The following is a 20,449-nucleotide window of genomic DNA, read 5'->3' as shown; positions in this document are numbered from 1 at the left end:
TATGATATACAATGACTTATAAGAAATATATATTTGATCATCCAGATAACCAAAACACATTTCTCAGATATATGTGGTCTTCACCCATAGTTCCTAAAAAAGCTTCAGAGCCATGAAGATGAAAGGGTGTCTTATTATTAATAAAGGTGACTTCTGAAACTCACCCAAGAGCAGGAGCTGGTTGCCAGAAGAACCAAGTGATTAGACGGTTGGAACATTTAGTGCCCTGCCCCATGAACTCTAGGGAGGGAGAGGGGCTGAAGGTTGAATCAGCCAGTGGTCAATGACTTATTAATCGTGGCTATGTAATGAAACTTCCATAAAAACCCAAGAGGACAGCCTTTTTAGTCCTTTCTTCAGAGTGCTTCCATGGATGGGGAACCAGAATGCTTCCACATGCCACTGAGCCAGGCTCATAGTCCATGAGGACAGAGACTCCTTTTGTTTGTGACCTTGCCCTTATGTGTCTCTTTTTCTGGCTACTGATTACATCCTTTATTATATCCTTTAATAAACTGGTAAACATAGGTGTTTCTCTGAGTTCTTTCTCTAAGTCACTTCAGCAAATTATTTGAACCTAAGAAGGAAGTCCTTGGATCCTCCCATCTTTCCTTCTGCCTGCTGGTCAGAGCACAGGTAATAAACAGCCTGGGCCTTGCAACTGACATGTGAAGGGGGGTGGGGTGGCAGTCTTGTAGGACTGAACACTTAGCCTGTGGAATCTGATACTTTCTTTGCATAATGTCAAAATTGAGTTGAATTTTTGGACATCCTGATGATGGGGACTGCATGCACACACAGACACACACATACACAGTTTGGAATTGAGTGCAGGAACGTTAAAAGAGGTGCTGTTGGCTAGGAATGCCTGAGGCACTCACCTGGACCATATTACTTGTGGCAGGTTGACAGGCCCTTATGGTTCTGATTACGACTGCAAAATGCACCTAAGCAAAAAAACATCCAGGAACTCTGAAGAGTAAGATTTATTACCCAGAGGTCTTGGAGGGTACATGGCAGGCCTAAGAGCCACATAGCAAAGTCAGAGGTAGAAAGAAAGGGAGAGACCACAGAACTAGGGGTCTGCCTTTATTAGGGTCTGAGAGTGGGGTAGCTTAGGATTTCATGGGTTCACTCGTCATTGGCAAATTTAAGACATAAGAGTAGGAATTAAAGAACAGGAACGAAAAGGCAGGGTTACTCATTGGTCAGTTATCTATGTGTTACCTGGGGATTTCTAAGGAGAACTTCATGGATGGAAGCAACCTGGTTCACATGTGTGAAATGTTGGGGTTGGACTTGCCTGGTTTACAACCCTTCAAGCAAGGCATCTTCTACCTCCATGGACTTCAGGGCACACAACCCAATAGTCCATTATTCCTGAGTGCTATTTCCAGCATTACACATCATGGAGAGGGGAGTTACATGAGACCTGGGGAGCCTGCAATCTGGTGTTCTGAAGGCTTGATGCCTCATTAAGAACCCTTATGGCCTATGGAACTACCCAGAGAAAAAGAGGTAGAGCTTTCTTCCTCTAAGCAATGATCTGAAACCTTCTGAGCACACCTGGGAGGGGGAGCAGCTCTCCTGATTTACACAAAGTCAGCCTATGCACACCACCTAGAAAAGGGTCTACTTTTTTTTTAAGTGATATTTATTTACTTGAGAAAGAGAGCACATGCATGTGTATAAGGAGGAGGGGCAGAGGATGAGGGAGAGAGAGATTCTCAAGCAGACTCCCTACTGAGCACTAAGCCCTACAGTGGTTCAATCCCATGAACCTGAGATCACAGCCCTGAGATCATGACCTGACCAGAAATCAAGAGTGTGACACTTAACTGACTGAGCCACCCAGGCACTCCAAGTGTCTACTGATTAGATACATATGTCAACCTTCCAAGAGGAAGTTGAAAAACTGGTTTACCAGTTGTCATCTCCAAAACATGTAGCACTCACAGGCCATGCTTAACTACCACTAGAGCAGTTTCCAAATGCACTGGGCCAGTGGGGACTACTGTTTAATTCTTGTTGATAACACTTTTTCAACAAATGTGCAGTTTCTAATGTTAATATTTCAAAATAAAGCTAAGTCATTTTTATTCCTTTTACACATATATTACTACAAGAGTAACAGCCATATCACAAGAAGTGTTAAAATTAAAAGAACACTTTCTAAATAAACTATCTGACATGGTTTAACAATATAAAAACAACTACCATTTTTCCAGAGCCCTTTGCTCATATCCCTTTGCTGCCTCTAACCTATAAAATATTCTTAGGTCAAAAATAGTCTCTTTTATAAACAAACAAAAACCCAGGCTCTTAAATACAGAGAACAAATCAGTGATTACTAGAGAGAGGGTGTGTGAAGAAATGGATGAAATAGGTGAAAGGGATTAAGAGTACACTTCTCTTGGTAAGTACTGAGTAATATATAGAACTGTTGAATCACTACATTGTACACCTAAAACTAATATAACATTGTATGTTAATTATACTGGAATTTAAAAAATTTTTAAATTAGTTTCTTTTAAAGTGTCCTTTCTAATCTACTTGTGACTGAGAAATCCCAGTCTGTTAGGAAATAAGTCAAGACCCCATAAATTCTACCAAGATATTTCCCCTTGAGCCCCACTGATTCCCAAATTCATTACTGGGATGACTTGAAGATGTTGCTTCTTCACCTGATACTAACAATTTGAAAACAGACCTTTCAACACTAACTTTGTGTTAAATTTACCCATGAGATATTACTAAAGAATGGGCTGAGAGCAGTGGAAAGATATTTTTTGGATCCACCTAGTTCACAATAAAATAATAATGATTTCTCTTGCTTCCCTCCATTTCTGTCTTCGAAAACATAAAAAACAAAAAACAAAGAACAACAACAACAAAAAAAAACCCAACCTGCAAAAAGAAATTATTTTCCTCACCTCTAGCACTAAAATATCACTCAACGAAGGAGGGAATCAGCCCACCCCTGTATGGGGTTGGTTTAAGAACACGGCCATGCAGACTAGCATGAAATAAAGGGAGCAAAGGCAAAAAGAGGCAGAACCATCACTGTCCTCAAAGTCCTTGCAATTTCGAAGACAAAAAAAAGTAAATAAAAAGAGAGAGAGAGAGAGAGAGAACACAGCTGTGAACAATTAAAAAGCAGTACATCAACAGGTGCAAAATGTTCTTGTTCAAATGAAATGCACACAAATGCCAAGAAGACTAACTTCCTGTTCCCACTGTGGGGAAGACTGCGGGGGAAGACAGTCCTTTAAACAACTGTTTATCACACGGGGAAATCGGGTTCACCACAGAGATAAAAACAACCCAAAATTGCTCATTTGCCAAAAGAAGAGAACGGTCAAGAGCACATGTGAATGGTACTCTCCCTTATGACCACACCGCTGAAGCATGGGGCTGCCAGCTAGCCAGCTGTGGCAGAGAGCTAGGGTGCAACTGATCTCAGCCTCCAATGTGAGGCCAAGCAAGGCATCTGAACCCAAACAGGTTGGCCAAACATGCTGGTTCTCACAGGTCTCTGTGAAAATGAGGAAGCAACAAGTTTTGCAAGCTTGTCCTTTCTTCCAAAGAATAGAGATAGCAAAAGGTGAACAAAATAACAGATCCACTCTAGTAACCCCTCAATTCTATGAAGATGGAAGCCCTCTTTTAGCACTTCTTCACCAAAAATGCTTACATTTGTAGATCAAGCCCCACAGATGAACACAAAGCAGACCAACCCCTTCCTGTAGTTAATAATCAGTAAAACAATCAAAGGTAAAGAAAGAAAAAAAAAAAAAAAAGGAAAATCACACAGAAATAGAATCTTGTGTTTCTTTTATATTATTTTATTACCATCTCTCTCAAGCTCTAGGCTTAAACAAAAATCACAAGACATATAATACACCTGAGGCTTAGAAAGAGTTTTCCCCACTGGTTTTATAATTATAATTATTTAAGACATCTCATTCATATAACTTTAAGAGGAAAATTATGCAGTAATTTAACTTTGAATTTATTTTTTTAATGGTGCTTTCCCATAGTTCCTATAGTATATAGCTTCCTCTGAATTTTTATTTTACAGATTAGCCAAGGACATCTGGATGACTCAGGAGATTTTTCCAAGGCAACCTGAATATGTAGGACTCCTCCCAGTCAGGCCTGGGAGCATTTCCTCTACCTCCAGGCTAATCTATCATCTTTCCTAAACAGAAAGACAAGGAAACCAGATGGTATTGCCCATTGTCACAGTCCCTAATATATTCATCTCTTAAGAACCCCCTAAAGGTTATTTCAAAATCTCACTTGAGGGGCACCTGGGTGGCTCAATGGGTTAAGCCTCTGCCTTCAGTTTGGGTCATGATCCCAAGGTTCTGGGATCAAGCCCCAAGTTGGGCTCTCTGCTCAGCAGGGAGCCTGCTTCTCCCTCTCTCTCTGCCTGCCTCTTTGCCTACTTGTGATCTCTTTCTCTGTCAAATAAACAAATAAATTTAAAAAAAAATTTTTTTTTCCCCAAAAAATCTCACTTGAGCACACTGTAATGACCAACTAAAAAACATCATTCGGTGCGGTTTGTACTCTTGAGGATAAAACAGGTAAAAGTCAGCTCTGCTGGCCAATGCAAGTGGTGCTATCAATGGCCTGAAGAATAATGGTCCCTGAGAGTCAATGGAAGATAGCTGGTGACATCAAAGAGAACTAACGGACATGAGAGCTTTTTGCTGCCACCACCACCACCAGGACCACCCTCTCGGTGCCGCTTCAAGGACACACAACTACTCTCTCACATAAGGATGGATCTATAAGCAGAGAGTATCAGAAGGCCCTGAGTGGGATCTGCTGCCCCATCCTGAGGAGACTGAAAGTCAGCCCCCCTGAGTAGCTACTTAAGGATGGGATGGAATCTTAATCATATTTGTGCCCCACCTACCACAAATCCTGGCATATAGGAAGCACCCAATACACTCTGACTCAACAGTAAAATGGACAGATGAATGAATGAATGAATGAATGAATGGATTTGAAATATAAAATAAGAAAGGTCACATGGATCCTCTGTCTTCCCCAGTAATAGTCAAGGCTTTTAATTTGTCCTTATCTTTATAACAGCCCTCCAGATAGGTAGTGTTCTCCTCATTTTGTGGAGCAGGGAACAGAGGCTCAGTGAGTTAAATAGTTTGTCTAAGGCCGTAGTAATTAATGCTAAGTGTGGAACAGGAATTTGAACTTTTACTTCTTCTATCAAAACCTGTATCTTTCCAAAACACCAAATCATCTTCTTAAGGGCAGTTTAACTCTGCAAAGTTTCCCAAGTAAAATTTAAAAATAAGCAAAGGTAAATATGCTAATTTCAAAACTAAAAAATTATATTTCTCAGACTGTCTACTGTAAATAATAAAAAGCCAAACATGCCCAAACACAAAAGGAGTCCAGGGGATAAGAAAAGCACAGAGCCAACTAAGGCTTCCTCCTCCAACCCCACCTCAGTGGGAATTCACTGGTCATACCACTGGCCTCTCTGATCAGATCAGATTGTTAAATCTCTGAGAGCAAGTACTATATCTTCTACCTATATATATATATATTTTTCTACCATGACATCCATCCCCACACTGTATGTAACACAAAATGTTAGTTGGATTAATGTTGAATTAATGAATGAACAAATAAAAGGCAAACTCTATAAACAAATTAAACGTAATAATAGCAAAAAACAAAAAACAAACAAACAAAAACCCCTGAAGTGCCCCCTGGCTATGGAGAGGGTTAGGTTTTCTTTTGGTTATTAGAGCAAACACAGTCCTACTCTTATTTTTCCCCTGACTGCAAGCCCAAGCAGGCCTAACAGCATCTCCTGTCTTCACTACAATTTGAAAGAAGTGGATAATGCCAATCTGCAGATCAAAAAACTATCATCTTGGCCATTTATCCAGCTCTATATTTCTCATAATGAATCTTTAAATGATCTCATTATCATCCATCAGTAGTTTTAAGTTCAGTGATAGAATTCTTTGGAGAAGATGGACCCTGTAGAATAAAGGTCATATGGATTCAAGTCACAAAGAAAAGCAATAAGAGGCACCTAGGTGGTACAGCATGTTAGGCATCCAACTCTTGGTTTCAGCTCAGGTCATGATCTGGGTCGTGAGATGAAGTCCCACTCTGGGTTCCATGCTCAGCATGGAGTCTGCTTGAGATTCTCTCTCCCTTTCTTTTCCTCTAAAATAAATAAGTAAATCCAAAAAAACAAAACAAAGGCATAATTCCCCCCAACATACACACATATAACAAATTCACTTCTGGATATCTTGATAAATCACAAATAGAAACTGTTTTTTAAAATTGCATGTTTGGCCAATATGGTACTGGCACAAAAATTGACACATAGATGAATGGAACAGAATAGAAAACGCAGAAATTAACCCCCAGTTATATGGTCAATTAATCTTTGACAAAGAGGGAAGAATACCCAGTGGGAAAAAGACAGTCTCTTCAACAAATGGTGATGGGAAAACTGGACAGCAACACTCAAAAGAATGAAACTGGACCACCTGCTTACACCATACACAAAAATAAACTCAAAATGGATTAAAGTCCTAAATGTGAGACCTGAAATTGTAAAAATCCTATAAAAGAACATAGGCAATGACTTCTTTGACATTGGTTGTAGCAACTTCTTTCTAGATATATCTCTTGACAGAAGGAAAACAAAAAGAAAAATAAAATACAGGGACTACATCAAAATAAAAAAAACTTCTGCACAGTGAAGGAAACAATCAACAAAACTAAAAGGCAACTGAGGGGACTGAGTGGCTCAGTCAGTTAAGCATCTGACTCCTGATTTCACCTCAGGTCATCATCTCAGGGTTGTGAGATCTAGCCCCACATCAGGCCTAAGCTCAGCACAGTCTGCTTGAAAGTCTCTCTTCCCTCTCTCTCTGTACCCCCCACCATTCCCACACTCTCTAAAATTAATAAATAAAATCTTCCACACAAAAAAAAACCTAAAAGGCAACCTAAGGAATGGGAGAAGATATTTGCAAATGAAATATCCAATAAGAGGTTAGTATCCAAAATATATAAAGAACTTATAAAAAAATAATAATAATAACCACCCCCCAAAAAAACCCAAATAATCCTGTTAAAAAATGGGCAGAAGACATGAATAGACATTTTCCCAAAGAAGACATACATATGGCCAACAGATACACGAAAGGATGTTCAATATTACTTAACATCAAGGAAATACAAATCAAAACTATGATAAGGTACCACCTCACACCTGTCAGAATGGCTAAAATCAACAACACAAGAAACAACAGGTGTGGCAAAGATGTGGCAAGAGGGGAACCCTCTTGCACTATTGGTGGGAATGCAAACTGGTGCAGCCAATTTGGAAAAGTAAGGAATAGGCTCATAAAAGTTAAAAATTGAACTACCCTAAATCTAGCTTCACACTACTGGGTATTTACCCAAAGAATACAAAAATACTAACTCAAAGGCATAATTATACCCCTATGTTTACAGCAGCATTATCTACAATAGCCCAAGTGTCCATCAATAAGTGAATGGATAAAGATTGGTGTATATGCATACAATGTAATATTACTCAGCCATAAAAAAGAATGAAATCTTGCCATTTGCAACAACATGGATGGAGCTAAAGATTGTTATGCTACGTGAAACAAGTCAGTCAAAGAAAGACAAATACCATTTATGATTTCACTCATGTGGAATTTAAGAAACAAAAACTAGCAAAGCAAAAAAAAAAAGGGAGAGAGAGAGAGTAAGGCAAACCAAGAAACAGACTCTTAACTATAGAGCACAAACTGATAGTTACCGTATCTATATGGTGCTGGGGGTTAAACAGGTGATAGGGATTAAGGAGGGCACTTATGATGACCACCAGGTGATGTACGCCAATGCTAAATCACCATATTGTACACCTGAAACTAATACTACACCATTAAGTAACTGGAATTTAAATTAAAAGTTTTTTTAAAAACTTCATGTTTGGCAAGAGCTTGGAAGTTGTCACATGGGCATTTCGTATTATACCAGCAGGTCCAACAATGACAACTCTCTGCTAATTTATGCAATAGTTCATATAGAACAGATGATCTTAAATAAACAATGGCCTCCCCTGGGTCAGCCTTTCCATTCAACAGGGTCTGTGAGCAAGGAACTCTCAAAACTGAGCAGAAGGTTCATTTTTCATCCCACAGTCAGCCTTCTGAACGTGCTCTGGTAAAACTTTCCAATGCCCTCTTGATTTCCAAATTCAATAAGACCATTCAACCCCTGTCTTCTAAGACCTCTCAGCAACGTCTGAGGCTCTGACAGCACCTGCCTGTCCCCCTCCACAGTTATCGGGACTCCACTCTCCCAGTCTCTCTCTGACCATCGGTGGTCTCTGATGATGAATGGAACAGAATAGAAAACGCAGGGCCTCTTGCAGGCCCTCTTCCTCCACGGAGCCCTGAAAATTTACTGCTGCCTGGAGTGCTTTCCTGAGCAAAATCATCCATCCTGAATTTTCCTGACTTTACCTAAATTTGCTTACCAGTGGAGAAATGCTAAATGAAGGATAGCAAGAAGAAGGGAGTAAGAGGAGGGAGAAGACGACGATAAACCACAGGCTTGCTCAACTACACCTGTGTGATTGGCAACCACACAGCCAAGAATCAACCATGTATGGAATTTAGTTGAGGCTGTTCAATGGCAGGAATTCAAGGCCTGATGCTAAAAAGTCACCTTCATTTGCTTAAAATGATACACAGTTAAAACAGCTGCCTGCCAACAGACAAGTCAGAATTACTACAGTTGACAAAAATAATAGCCAGTATAAGCTGGTAACAGCTCCAGCAGGGACAGGCTGAATCCTGAACAAATCATTTTTCATAAAGGTAGACATCAGACTAGCTGGCATTTTCCAGTCTTAAATATAGTCATCCCAAAGTCCCTATTTCCCATCTCTCCTGTATCACTCCCAGTGTCCCTCAGACCCCACTTTCACCTCATCTCCCAAGTTGTAGAAAATGCTTACTCCACAAAGATAAATCATGTATAAGATCTTATTCTAGGTGACCAAGGTCAAATTGGTGTTCTGAGACCAATTCCAATGTGTGTGTGTGTGTGTGTGTGCATGCAGGGATGGCTCCCCACACAATGAAGCAATTCTTGGACACCAACAGGGTGTCCAAGGAGAATTCAACTCAATTCTGATGCTATCTACCCAGACATACCATCAGATCCCAGAGGCTGAGGGTTCACTCCTGCAACACTGTTCTCCCATGCCACTTGAGGAGGCCAGTCGCAGTTGTTACCTGTCCTTCTGACTTAACTGCTATACATGAGAGGGTCCCACAACCTCCTCCTTGGATTTCAGATGTCACTCATAAATGCAGGTCCTGTAATTCTGACTGACTAGCTATAAAATCAGAGGTTCCCAGGATCTCCTCTTCAGGTTCCATTAATTTGCTACAGTGGCTCAGAGAACTCAGAGAAACATCTTACTTACTAGATTATCATTTCATTTAAAAAGGATGTAACTCAGAAACAGCCAGAAGGAAGAGTTGAGTTGGACAAGGTATGGGGAAAGGGCAGAGAGCTTCCAAACTCTCTCTAGGTGCTATACTCTCCCCAATCTCTGGGTATTCATCAACCCGGAAGGTCTCCAAACACTGTCCTTTGGAATTTTATGAAGGCTTCATTACATACATTGATTAAATCACTGGCCATTAGCAACTAAGTCAGCTTTGAGCCCCGCTACCCTCCCTAGAGATGGGGAAGGGGTAGGAAGGACTAAAAGTTCTAACCCTCTTATCACCAGGTTAGCTCCACTGGCTACCCATCCTTAAGTGCTTTTCAAAAGTTTCCACATTAACATAACAAATAACACCTTTTATCACTCTCAACGCTTAGGATATTCCAAGGGTTTTAGAAGCTGTGCATTGGGAATTATAAACAAAGACCAAATATATATAAGAAATATATTTTGGTTATCTGAATAATCAAATATATATATTTCTTATAAGTCACAATATCACTCACAAAGGTCTAAGTTATCCGACCCACCCAAATTTGTCTTTTTAAGGTCTTTAACATGACTATAGAGTACTACAGAGACCACAGGAATGGGGTACTGTGTCATTCCAGACTCCTTCCCATGAACCAACCCCCAAATCCTCAATAAACTCACATGGGGAAAACAGAATTATAAGTAATAAACATAAGAGGCTGGGCACATCTAATAATTTCTTGCAAGAAAAACTAGGAACCAGAATGAATAGAAAGTGAAATATCTGGAGTTCTACTTTCATTGGCCAATTCATCCTCATCCAACTCGTGAATTTCCAAGGCTACTTGTTGGGTATTTGTATTCCAGCATTACATCCTTAAGTGCTACCCATCCTTAAGTGCTTTTCAAAAGTTTCCACATTAACATAACAAATAACACCTTCTATCGCTCTCAACGCATTCCAAGGCACTCTAGACCACCCTACACTTCTTTCCATGACAGTGCCTAGTCCCACCAGGCAGAACCACTCACAGGCGCCAGGGCCACATACAACCCTCCATAAATCTAATCCACCCCAATGAGAGCATGCCCTCCATTTTTCACTTTGTGGCAATTAGAATCTCTTTCCAGTTATGGGAGATGGAAAAATGTAGTAAATACACATTAAATAGAGTCAAGAAGAAAGGACAAATGCAAATCACACTAAACAAAAAAACAAGTATAATTTGAATAATCTGTTATTTTTAGGTTTTAGAAACAGAAACCAACAGAATTTCTAAAACCAGTTAATCCTAAACAACACTGTGCTTCTACAGCCAAGTTGGAAATTCCTTCCTAACTATGACTCAAAATCCAGAAGCCACAGAAGAAAAGAATGATAAATATAACCACATAAACATCAGAAATTTCAGGCTGGTAAAAATCAGTATAAAGACAGACAACAAAAACTTCCAAAGAGTATTTGCAAGTTTTATCACAAAATCTACTTCCCTGATATACAAAACGCTCCTAGAAATCCATGAGAAAAAAAGATACAATCCACATACAGAAAGGGCTCGTACAATCACCTGAAAGATGCGCAACTTCTCATAATAATAGAAATGTACATTAAAACTACATTTAGGCACACTTTCCACTTATCTGTTTGGTAAACTCCAAAAATGTGGTAACATGGTCTACTGCTAAGAATGTGGTAAAACAGGCACCTTCACCCACTGCTGATGGGGGTGTGCAATGTCAATCAAAACTACAAATGCATATGCTCTCTGATTTAACGATTCCAGATCTGGGAATTTATCCTTAAGGTTATGCTTGCATATAATTAAGTGCAATGTAATTTAGTGAAATGAAATATGTTATTCATGGTATCTTGTTTGTATAAGCAAATGAGGAAATCAGTTAAATGTTCATTAATAGAGGACTAACCAGTTCAATAAATTATGGTATGTATATTAAATGGGACACCAGGCATCTGTAAATAGAAGGGGGGTTTGCGGCGGGGACGGAAAGGAGAGAGAAAGAATGAGCAGGAAGGAAGCTTTGTATGCACTGATGTGGATGTGGAAGGATCTCCAAGACACATTAAGCATGAAAAGCAAAGTGTGCAGAAAAACGGGTACGAGACCTTTTGGATAGACGGAGGGTGGTGATTGATATATTCTTAAATTTATAAATAGGTAAGAAAATTCTAGAAAGATACATAAGAAACAATAACAGTGACTATGGGGACAGAGACAGAGTAGGCAGAAGTAGACTCTGAATAAATACCTTTTGATAATGGATTTTATTTTTGAACCATGTAATGATATCACCTAATTTTTAAAAAAACAAAAATAATGAGTTTTTTAAACATATCACAGTTTTCTTTTATACCAGATTCCATATCAGCAAGCCGACGCCTAAGAAGACTACATGTCCACTTTCCTCTGATGTTCTTTTTGTCTCCTCCGTCATTTACCTCTCCCCATTCTCAGGGAATCCTTAATACTTCCTCATGGTACTTAATTTACCAATTCTCTATCCTCGAGCCTGTTCCCACGACAAGGAATTTCAGAAAACAGAAATTATTCTTGAATATCATAATTGGAAACTAAAACACATGGAATCCATTTTCTTAAAACTGCAGTAGGTAAAGCTGAAAGAGCTGAAACCTTTTGGATTAATCAGATGAGAATGGCTGGTTGGTCTTGCTGGACAGGGATGAGTCTGAAAGGCAACCACCCTCCATAGCCTCTTCCCCAGCACTTGTCTAGGTGGTCTGACCCACAGTCTGGCACAGTGCGGTATCGAAAGTCCAGTGCCTTCGACAGCATCAACCACGACTGGAGCTGAGCAGGGAAGCCGCCAAGTCCCCCATGGGTCCTGGCATAAAAGACTCTGTTTGACATCCCAGACGACCCACCTGGATGGAGGTACCTGGGTGTGTACTTGCACGGTACGGAATTGTACTCAAATTTTTCCGGTTGTTTACCTTTGCATCCTAAAAATTTCCAGAAATGACTTTCCCTGGTGATAAACTGCACTCTCCAACATTTCAGGCCATAGTTTTTGCATGACTGCTTAGCCTCTGTATAATTTGAGCTAGTTCCTTCTTATCATCATATCTTATAGGGCAATTAGAACCACTTTAATTCTTTCCTAATAGAATCTAGTGCTCATCTATCTAAACCCTTTTATCAAGCGATCCATTGGTAACAACACATGTGCTTTCCATTCACAGAAGTGCTTTATTTTGTTTTGTCTTGTTTTAGCTTTCTTCTTTTTTTGTATCATCTTGGGAAATGAGGGTCAAGAAAGTTAGTTGAGAAAAATTTAGCTCATGTATAATAAAACTCCTCTTTCCCTTCATCCAAAACTAAGTCCTCAGAGGGCAAAGTTAATGTAGTTCCCCTTCAGTGGATATGAGAAGACACATGGGCAGCCCCAAGATGGCCAGGCAGGCATCGAGACCATGTATGGTATATAGTCTCACACGCGCTCTCCTTATGCTGCGTTCCAGCCCGCCTTGTGCCTTTACTGTTGGCAACTATAGGGTCAACTGAGCCGCCAGAGTCAGACAGCCTTACACTGCTGGAGAAATCTAGAGAATCAGTCTATTCATTAAAGACTACCCCCCAATAAATCTTTCTAAAAAGAAGGAACCAAAAGCTTTCCTTTTGGACCTTGGCCAAGTTCTCATTTTACAACCAGCAGCAGGTCCCAGCACTCCAAAACAGAAACAGTAACTGCATATTTTCCTCTTTTCCTTCTGCAGCTGGAGAGCAAGCATGAAGTCCCCAGGGAGAGACCATGGCGGGTGTGGGGGTGGGGCTAGGCTGTCTCCAGGAGCCTTCTCACCTGCCTGCCTGTTACAAGAACAAATGCAAACATTTTCCTTTCAGTCTGGCAGTATAAATTTCCAAAAGGCACCCTCTGCATTTGGCCTTCATGCACATCGGTTAATATATGAACTAAAAACGTGAAATATATCCCAGGAATAACACTGAAATAGGCAAAACAATGTAAAGCCTCCTTAACCTATCCCAAAACTACCTGTTCTCCTGAAGTGTCACTTACCCCAGGTAGTATCAGTCCTTCCTGAAGCAGTTGCTTTTTGACACTTTTCTTGGAAACGGAATACCATCCTAACAAGCTGTTACTCCCCTCCACAGAGCTACTGAAGACTAATAATTGAGCTACAAACACCAGGTTTGGCAAACTTGGGCTACAGAAAACCATTAATCTTATGACGGCATTTTAGAGGTCTCCACAAAATCACATCTCCAAATGAAATAAACCTAGTCTCCCAAACTGGGCTACACTGGAACAAGGAAACAAACAGCCTGAGACAGCAATGAATTACAAATGGCATGCTAATTACCAGTCGACATCCAGAAATAGCTGAAGACTGCAGGATTTTTGTTGTTGTTGTTGTTAAAATAACTACAGCCTTTATTCTAGGGTTGGGCAAAAGCATCTGATTTATTCAAATGCTTCAGCTTCTAAACATAATCGCGTTTATATGTACTTATCTAGGAGGGGGTGTGGGAGGAGAGAAACTCTGGGGGCAGGGGCATGGGTTCCCGGAGACAGCGGTGGGTGGTCAGTAGAGAGCAGCAGACCACCAGGGCATGTTCGCAGGCAGGCACCATCAAACCCACCTGCTGAAGCTGACGTTATGGGGAGAGGCACACCTGGGACAGGGGACAACTGGACACTCTCCTGCTTGCCCCGTTAGCGGTGCTCATCTCAGACCCTACAGAAAAAGGAAAGGGACAGTGGTAACCAAGTTTCTACAGCATCTTTCAGCACTTTCATCACTTATTGGTGAATAACCAGGAATGGTGCCCAGGAGATTTGTACAGAGTTTTGACTAGAGTCCTGCTTTCAAGATATTTACAATCTGCTAAAAAGGAAAATAAGAAAAAGTTCATGAGCGTGACAGAAACAGGTCCGCTGAGCTAGGTTCCCTAAAGACAAGATGAGCATCTCTCTGTGCATGTGTGAGATCAGCTTGGGAGATAAAATACTTCACCAGAGATTCCGGGTCATGCTAGGAATGAAGAGTGTGTCCTAAAATGTTTACTTCCAAAATCTGGAGTTTGAGCCCTGTTGAGAGACCCCTTCCTCTCGCCCCAAACTTCAACCTTGTATTACCTTGTTATCCCTCTAAATATGTCCCATCAACCCACCCCTGCTCTCAAGTTCTAGAATATTCCAGCAGGAAGTCTCCTTCAAGGTATTCTGGTCCAGCAAATGTTTCTCCAGCTTCATGGAGCTGCAGGCAAAGGGTGTTCTTGTATCAAAGATTAGGAAAGTCTAGATTAAACAACATTGAGGTTTTCTTTACCACAGGACTTCTCACAGTCTAATATGCCCATGGTGCATTAAGAATCTCCAAGAAAAGGGAATGCCTGGGTGGCTCAGTCAGGTCAGCATCCAACTCTGGATCTCAGCTCAGGTCATGATCTCAGGGTTGTGAGATCAAGCCCCTCATGGACTCTGTCCTGGGTGCAGAGCCTGCTTAAGACTCTTTCTCTCCCTCTCCTTCTGCCCTCCTGACCAAATAAATAAATAAATAAATAAGAATTTCCAAGAAAAGGATTTAACAGACAGTATCTGTAAAATTCAATTGACTGGAAAATCTTTCCTTTTGCCCACCTCCTAAAGCTATTCTGAACACACCCTGGGCTAGGCTCTGGGTCCACCTTCTCCTTCCACAGTTGGCAAAACGTTTGCTGAGCACCTACGCCCGCCAGGCACACGCTGGATGTCAAGGATATAAACATGGAAAAGACCCACTCCTCAGGTGTTCAGAAACTCTGTAACGTGAGGTGCTTAAAGTAAAGCTGCTGGTTAGCAACTGGTTTCAGAGCTTGAACTAGCTGCTAGCTCCCCAGTGACCTTACTTTCTTTTTTACCACAGCCCATCTCTGATGAGAAGAGGGGTTCAGCTTGAGAAATTTAAGACCAGATGAAGGTCTCCGTAAGCTGAAATCCTTCATTAAAATATAACACAAAGTATTCCTTTTGCTTGAACAATCCTGTTGGGTGTCCCATACAACGAAGGAATTCTTGAATAAGGCGGCTGACAATATAAAGATGACCTAAAGATACCAAATTCGCTTATCCTGCTGTTGAGTACTCAAGTTTTCATTTCATGGCCAATTCTCGCATACCTGACCCAAAAATAAGCCGAGATGATTCTAAGCATCTCCACGAGGACAAGCCTATACAATAGGCAGCAACACCACTCAGTACAGGCACTGGTCCCTGAATCACAGATCTTCCTTGGCCATGTCCTTAGGACAAAGACCATCAGAGCAGAGGTTGTCCCTCTTCTTCTTTTTAAAAATTTTATGTATGTATGTATGTATTTGAGAGAAAGAGTGCACGCGAGAGAGAACATGACGCGGGGAGGCGGGGGGGAGGGGCAGAGGAGAGGAAGACTCCTCTCAGACTCCTCTCAGACTCCCTCTGAGCAGGGAGCCCAACTCAGGGCTCAATCTCAGGACCCTGGGATAATGACCTGAGCTGAAGGCAGACTATTAACCGACAGAGTCACCCATGTACCCCAAGTTGCCGCTTTTGTTCCCAGGGCCCCCCAACAAGGGTTCAGTTTCCCACTACAACCGTCCATTCTGCCTCAAGAGGTTGAGGAGGCAAAGGTGGGTGGAAGCATAAGAAGAAAAGCCACAATTTCCTCTTTGTGCTCTGGATTAGCCCCACCTGTAAGAAAGTACTGGCTGGGCTTCAAAACCCGGGCTCTCCAGAGATAAGCAAGGACCAGAAGCTATGGCTGGGGAAGGTGGAATTCCTCAGGGACCAAAAACTTGTCAGACACTGGGCAGAGCCAGATGGGCTATGACCAGCTATTCCTATTTCCAGTATATTCTCCTGAATACAGGCATTTTCTCTCCGGACAGAGCCAACAGAGCCCCTTTACCATGAAAGACTGATCTGTGCAAGCATCAGGTGATCATAGGTAGGCAACTTTTCAACCCACCCCTTCTTCTGAGGAGAACAGCATCCTTGAGGAGCCCAGGAGCAGTGGACTCCCTCCCTCTTGTTTCTACACCCCTACAAGAGTACCCTAAAACACACTTCACCACCAATGCAGACATCACCAACAGCATCCATGAGGAGGTCGCAAGTCTGAATGTCTCCCTGAAATTCACTTGTAACTGTCATGGCAGACTAAAAACTTCAAGTTGCAACACGAAGGGCTTTAATCTTAAATCCAGGACTGGCTCGAGAGTGCTAGTCCCAGGTGCGTACATCTCTGGCCCATGTAGTCGGTTACTTGGGCTTTCTCTTATCTGAAGCAGAGAGGTTGAGGGGGTTGGGGTGTGTTACCCATTTAACTTGATTCAGTGAGGAAGAGGCAGGTGTTCTAAAAGCAAAACTCTAAAGAAAGATTTTTAAATGATTTTACTTTGAGATATCAAACACGCACATATAAACTTGAAAAGTTCTGCCACTGCTATAAAAATCTGTCAATTTCCAGAAAGAGTCTGGCCCAGGCTTAATCTTCCACAGCCACTCACGCATCCACCGTCCACAGCAGTAGGGCACTGCTGTTTGTGAGGGTTGATCTGATGTTCCTGTATGGACGGAGGCATTAGAAAAATGATCTTCACTTTTCAGAGGAAACCAAACCCCCTTTTATTCACTACAAATGTCATTTCACATGCATACCTCCATGCTACATATCATTACTGCTCTAAGGATTCCGTCCTTGAACTTCAGAGGGAACGATGAAGGCATCCCATGGATATTTCCCCCAGAATTTCAAAAATGGAGGAATTTCTAACAAGCTTTATATTCAAACTACACATGACATACTGACTTCTGCTTTCCCAGAATTTGGCGACAGGGCCCATTGCTAATGCTACCTGTCCAGGCCTCAGAAGAATCCCAAGTTGAAGCAGGACAGACTTAAACTAGACTGTTGGACCCCATGTGCTCAGTGCCAACCTGAACCTAAGAGCTGTGTCCTGATCAAGTGCATTTTTATCCAAGCACTTTGGCCCCAGACCCTATAGGCCCTTGAATTTCTTTTTTTTTTTTTTTTTTTTTAAAGATTTTATTTGTTTATTTGACAGACAGAGATTACAAATAGACAGAGAGGCAGGCAGAGAGAGAGGGGGAAGCAGGCTCCCCGCTGAGCAGAGAGCCCGATGCGGGACCCGATCCCAGGACCCTGGGATCACGACCTGAGCCGAAGGCAGCGGCTTAACCCACTGAGCCACCCAGGCGCCCCAGGCCCTTGAATTTCTACCAGAAATTTCTATGCCAGCTTCCCATTGATAAATGCTGGGAATCTCCATTGTCTTTAAAAGCTAAGCATTGGGGCACCTGGCTCAGCTGGTAGAGCATGCAACTCTTGATCTTGGGGTTGAATTCAAGACCCACGTTGGATGAAGAAATTACTTAAAAATAAAATACTTTCAAAAAAATAGATAAGTAAAAGCTAATCAGTCCCTCACTTTTGGACTATCCCACCCTAGAACCAGAGCTCTGCCCCTGAGCAATGGCAGGGAGGCTGCCCCTCCATAGCCACCTATCTCCCCCAATGGCTATGCCAGGCCTCTCCACACCACAGTGCCCCTATGTGGCCCACTGCATGCCTGCTCCAGGGAGCCCTCCTGCCAGTTCCTGCAGATAAGAGAAATCCCACTATACTTCCAGCTTCAGTCCAAATCCCAGACCAACTACTCCTTCTCATCTGAATGATCAAAGAAAGGCCTGTCATCTTAGAAAGGATAGATAGACCTGGTAGAGACTCCATGTTAGACTTGAAATTTGGACACCAGTATCATGGCTCTGGCATTCAAGAAACCATGTTTCAAGAACTAGAACTAGCACTTCCCTTTAATCTGGTCCATGTGTTTACCAGGCTCCAGTAAAGAGGGTTGAATTGTCCCAGCTCTTTATAGGATACCAGAAAAAGGGTTTCTACTCAGCCAGAAAACACCAAAGAGCACAGTGTCATTTCTCCCCTTCCCCTCCACCCTCAGACCAGCAAAGCAAAGGCCCCTCCAAGACGTAGAGACCCTTGGGGCCCCAGAGTCACTCAGTCCCATCACCCTCTCCTGTGAACATTCTCCTGTGGCCAGCCATGGGGACCTGGGGACTTCTCTTACCAAAGGGCAGTAATTTCCTTTCGGACCATGCAGCAAAATGAAAATCAAATGCTCAGGAGAGAAAATTAAGCAGTGAATGGTGTACCACAAAAAGCCAGGGACTTCATGTATAGCAGTATCTCCTTCAACCCTCTTAAGAATGCTATTTGAGTTTAAGGTATTAGCTCATTATAGATGAAAATACTAAAGTGAAGGAATTTGCCCAAGGTCACGTAATTAGTTACTGATAGGCCCAGAAATCAAACCCAGGTCTGTCTGCCTCCAAAGCTCATGAACTTTTCACACAGCCATGGGATTATGACCTTATAGAAAGTACATTTTTTTTTAATTTTTTATTTTTTATAAACATATATTTTTATCCCCAGGGGTACAGGTCTGTGAATCACCAGGTTTACATACTTCACAGCACTCACCAAAGCACATACCCTCCCCAATGTCCATAATCCCACCCCCTTCTCCCAAACCCCCTCCCCCCAGCAACCCTCAGTTTGTTTTGTGAGATTAAGAGTCGCTTATGGTTTGTCTCCCTCCCAATCCCATCTTGTTTCATTTATTCTTCTCCTACCCACTTAAGCCCCCATGTTGCATCACCACTTCCTCATATCAGGGAGATCATATGATAGTTGTCTATAGAAAGTACATTTTTTAAAAAAGTTTTAAATATTAAAAGACAAAAGAAATGCACAGGAAGAAAAACAATTGTATGAAAATAATGAAACCACAGTGACTTTTATCTTTTTCTTTGTTCCTAAATTATTTTACTTTTATCATTTAAAAATGTTTTAAATTAAGAAAGAAAATGTTAGTTATAAATCAAAACTATATGTATATCAGTGAAGGGGTACTTACCATTATTAGTTCTATTATAATTTCTTAAGAAAACAAAATGGAGCCTGTCAGTTATCAGTGATATTCATGGATAGGCACATGGAAGGCAAGAACCCCTATGCCCACATTGTCAGAGGGGGTCATGTAATCAGTATTGCTCACTACTGGGCTACAGCCTGAAATTTCTAGAACAAGCTTTCCAGAGTTCCTTTTCCCTACTTTATGCAAGGTTATATTTAAGAATTCCAAAAGTTTCAGGGCACCTGGGTGGCTCAGTCAGTTAAGCATCTGCCTTCAGCTCAGGTCATGATCCCAGAGTCCTGGGATCGAGTCCTGCATCGGGCTCCCTGCTCAGTGGGGAGCCTGCTTCTCCCTCACCCACGCCCCCTGCTTATGCCCTCTCTCTCTCTCTCTGTGTCAAAAAAAAAAAAAAAAAGAATTCCAAATGTTTAATTTGAGATGGACTCTAAGTAGATATAATCCACTGCATTCTCTTCCTGCTACGGTACAACAGATCATGCCTCCTTTCAGGTTGGCCCAATGCTGCAGAACCCTTGTGGAACTGAACTGAAGGGACAGCAGTAAAGACAGCCTAACAGAACACAAGAAGCTCTGAACTGGAAAGACCCCTGGCTCTGCTCCTACTTCTACAAATGGCTGTCTACACAGCCCTGTGCAAGTCACTCCACATTTCCGGGCTTCTGGTTTTCCTCTTTGTGTAATGGAAAGATAGAATCAACAATCTCTACAGCTACTTGGAGTTCTAAAACTCTGACTTCATGATTTCTGCCTTTGTGAGTGCACAGTGCTCAATATTACACACAAACACTAAAAAAAAACTTTTTTGTATAATCACACATGAAGGGCACCTGCATGGCTCAGTCAGTTTAATGGCCGACTCTTGGTTTCAGCTTGGATCATGATCTCAGGACCCTGGGATCAAGCCCCACATTGTGTTGTTTACTCAGCGGGGAATCTG

At 41.7% G+C, this 20,449-nt stretch overlaps 1 protein-coding gene across 8 annotated transcripts in view; it reads right to left on the bottom strand.

Annotated features, from left to right (window-relative positions):
• The window catches only part of LDLRAD4 (low density lipoprotein receptor class A domain containing 4), a 417,129-nt gene that overhangs the window by 320,166 nt on the left and 76,514 nt on the right, over positions 1 to 20,449 (bottom strand). For 3 of the 8 annotated variants that reach the window (XM_059139069.1, XM_059139071.1, XM_059139072.1), the window contains exon 3: positions 14,158 to 14,252. The exons of the other annotated variants lie outside the window; for them this stretch is intronic. The gene's annotated coding sequence lies outside the window, so the exon portion shown is untranslated. The remainder of the gene's footprint in view (positions 1 to 14,157; positions 14,253 to 20,449) is intronic. 8 annotated transcript variants of the gene reach the window in all.

Source organism: Mustela lutreola, chromosome 11 (genome assembly GCF_030435805.1).
Source record: "Mustela lutreola isolate mMusLut2 chromosome 11, mMusLut2.pri, whole genome shotgun sequence".
NCBI classification, from domain to species: domain Eukaryota; kingdom Metazoa; phylum Chordata; class Mammalia; order Carnivora; family Mustelidae; genus Mustela; species Mustela lutreola.
This window is presented reverse-complemented; position numbering and strand designations above follow the sequence as displayed.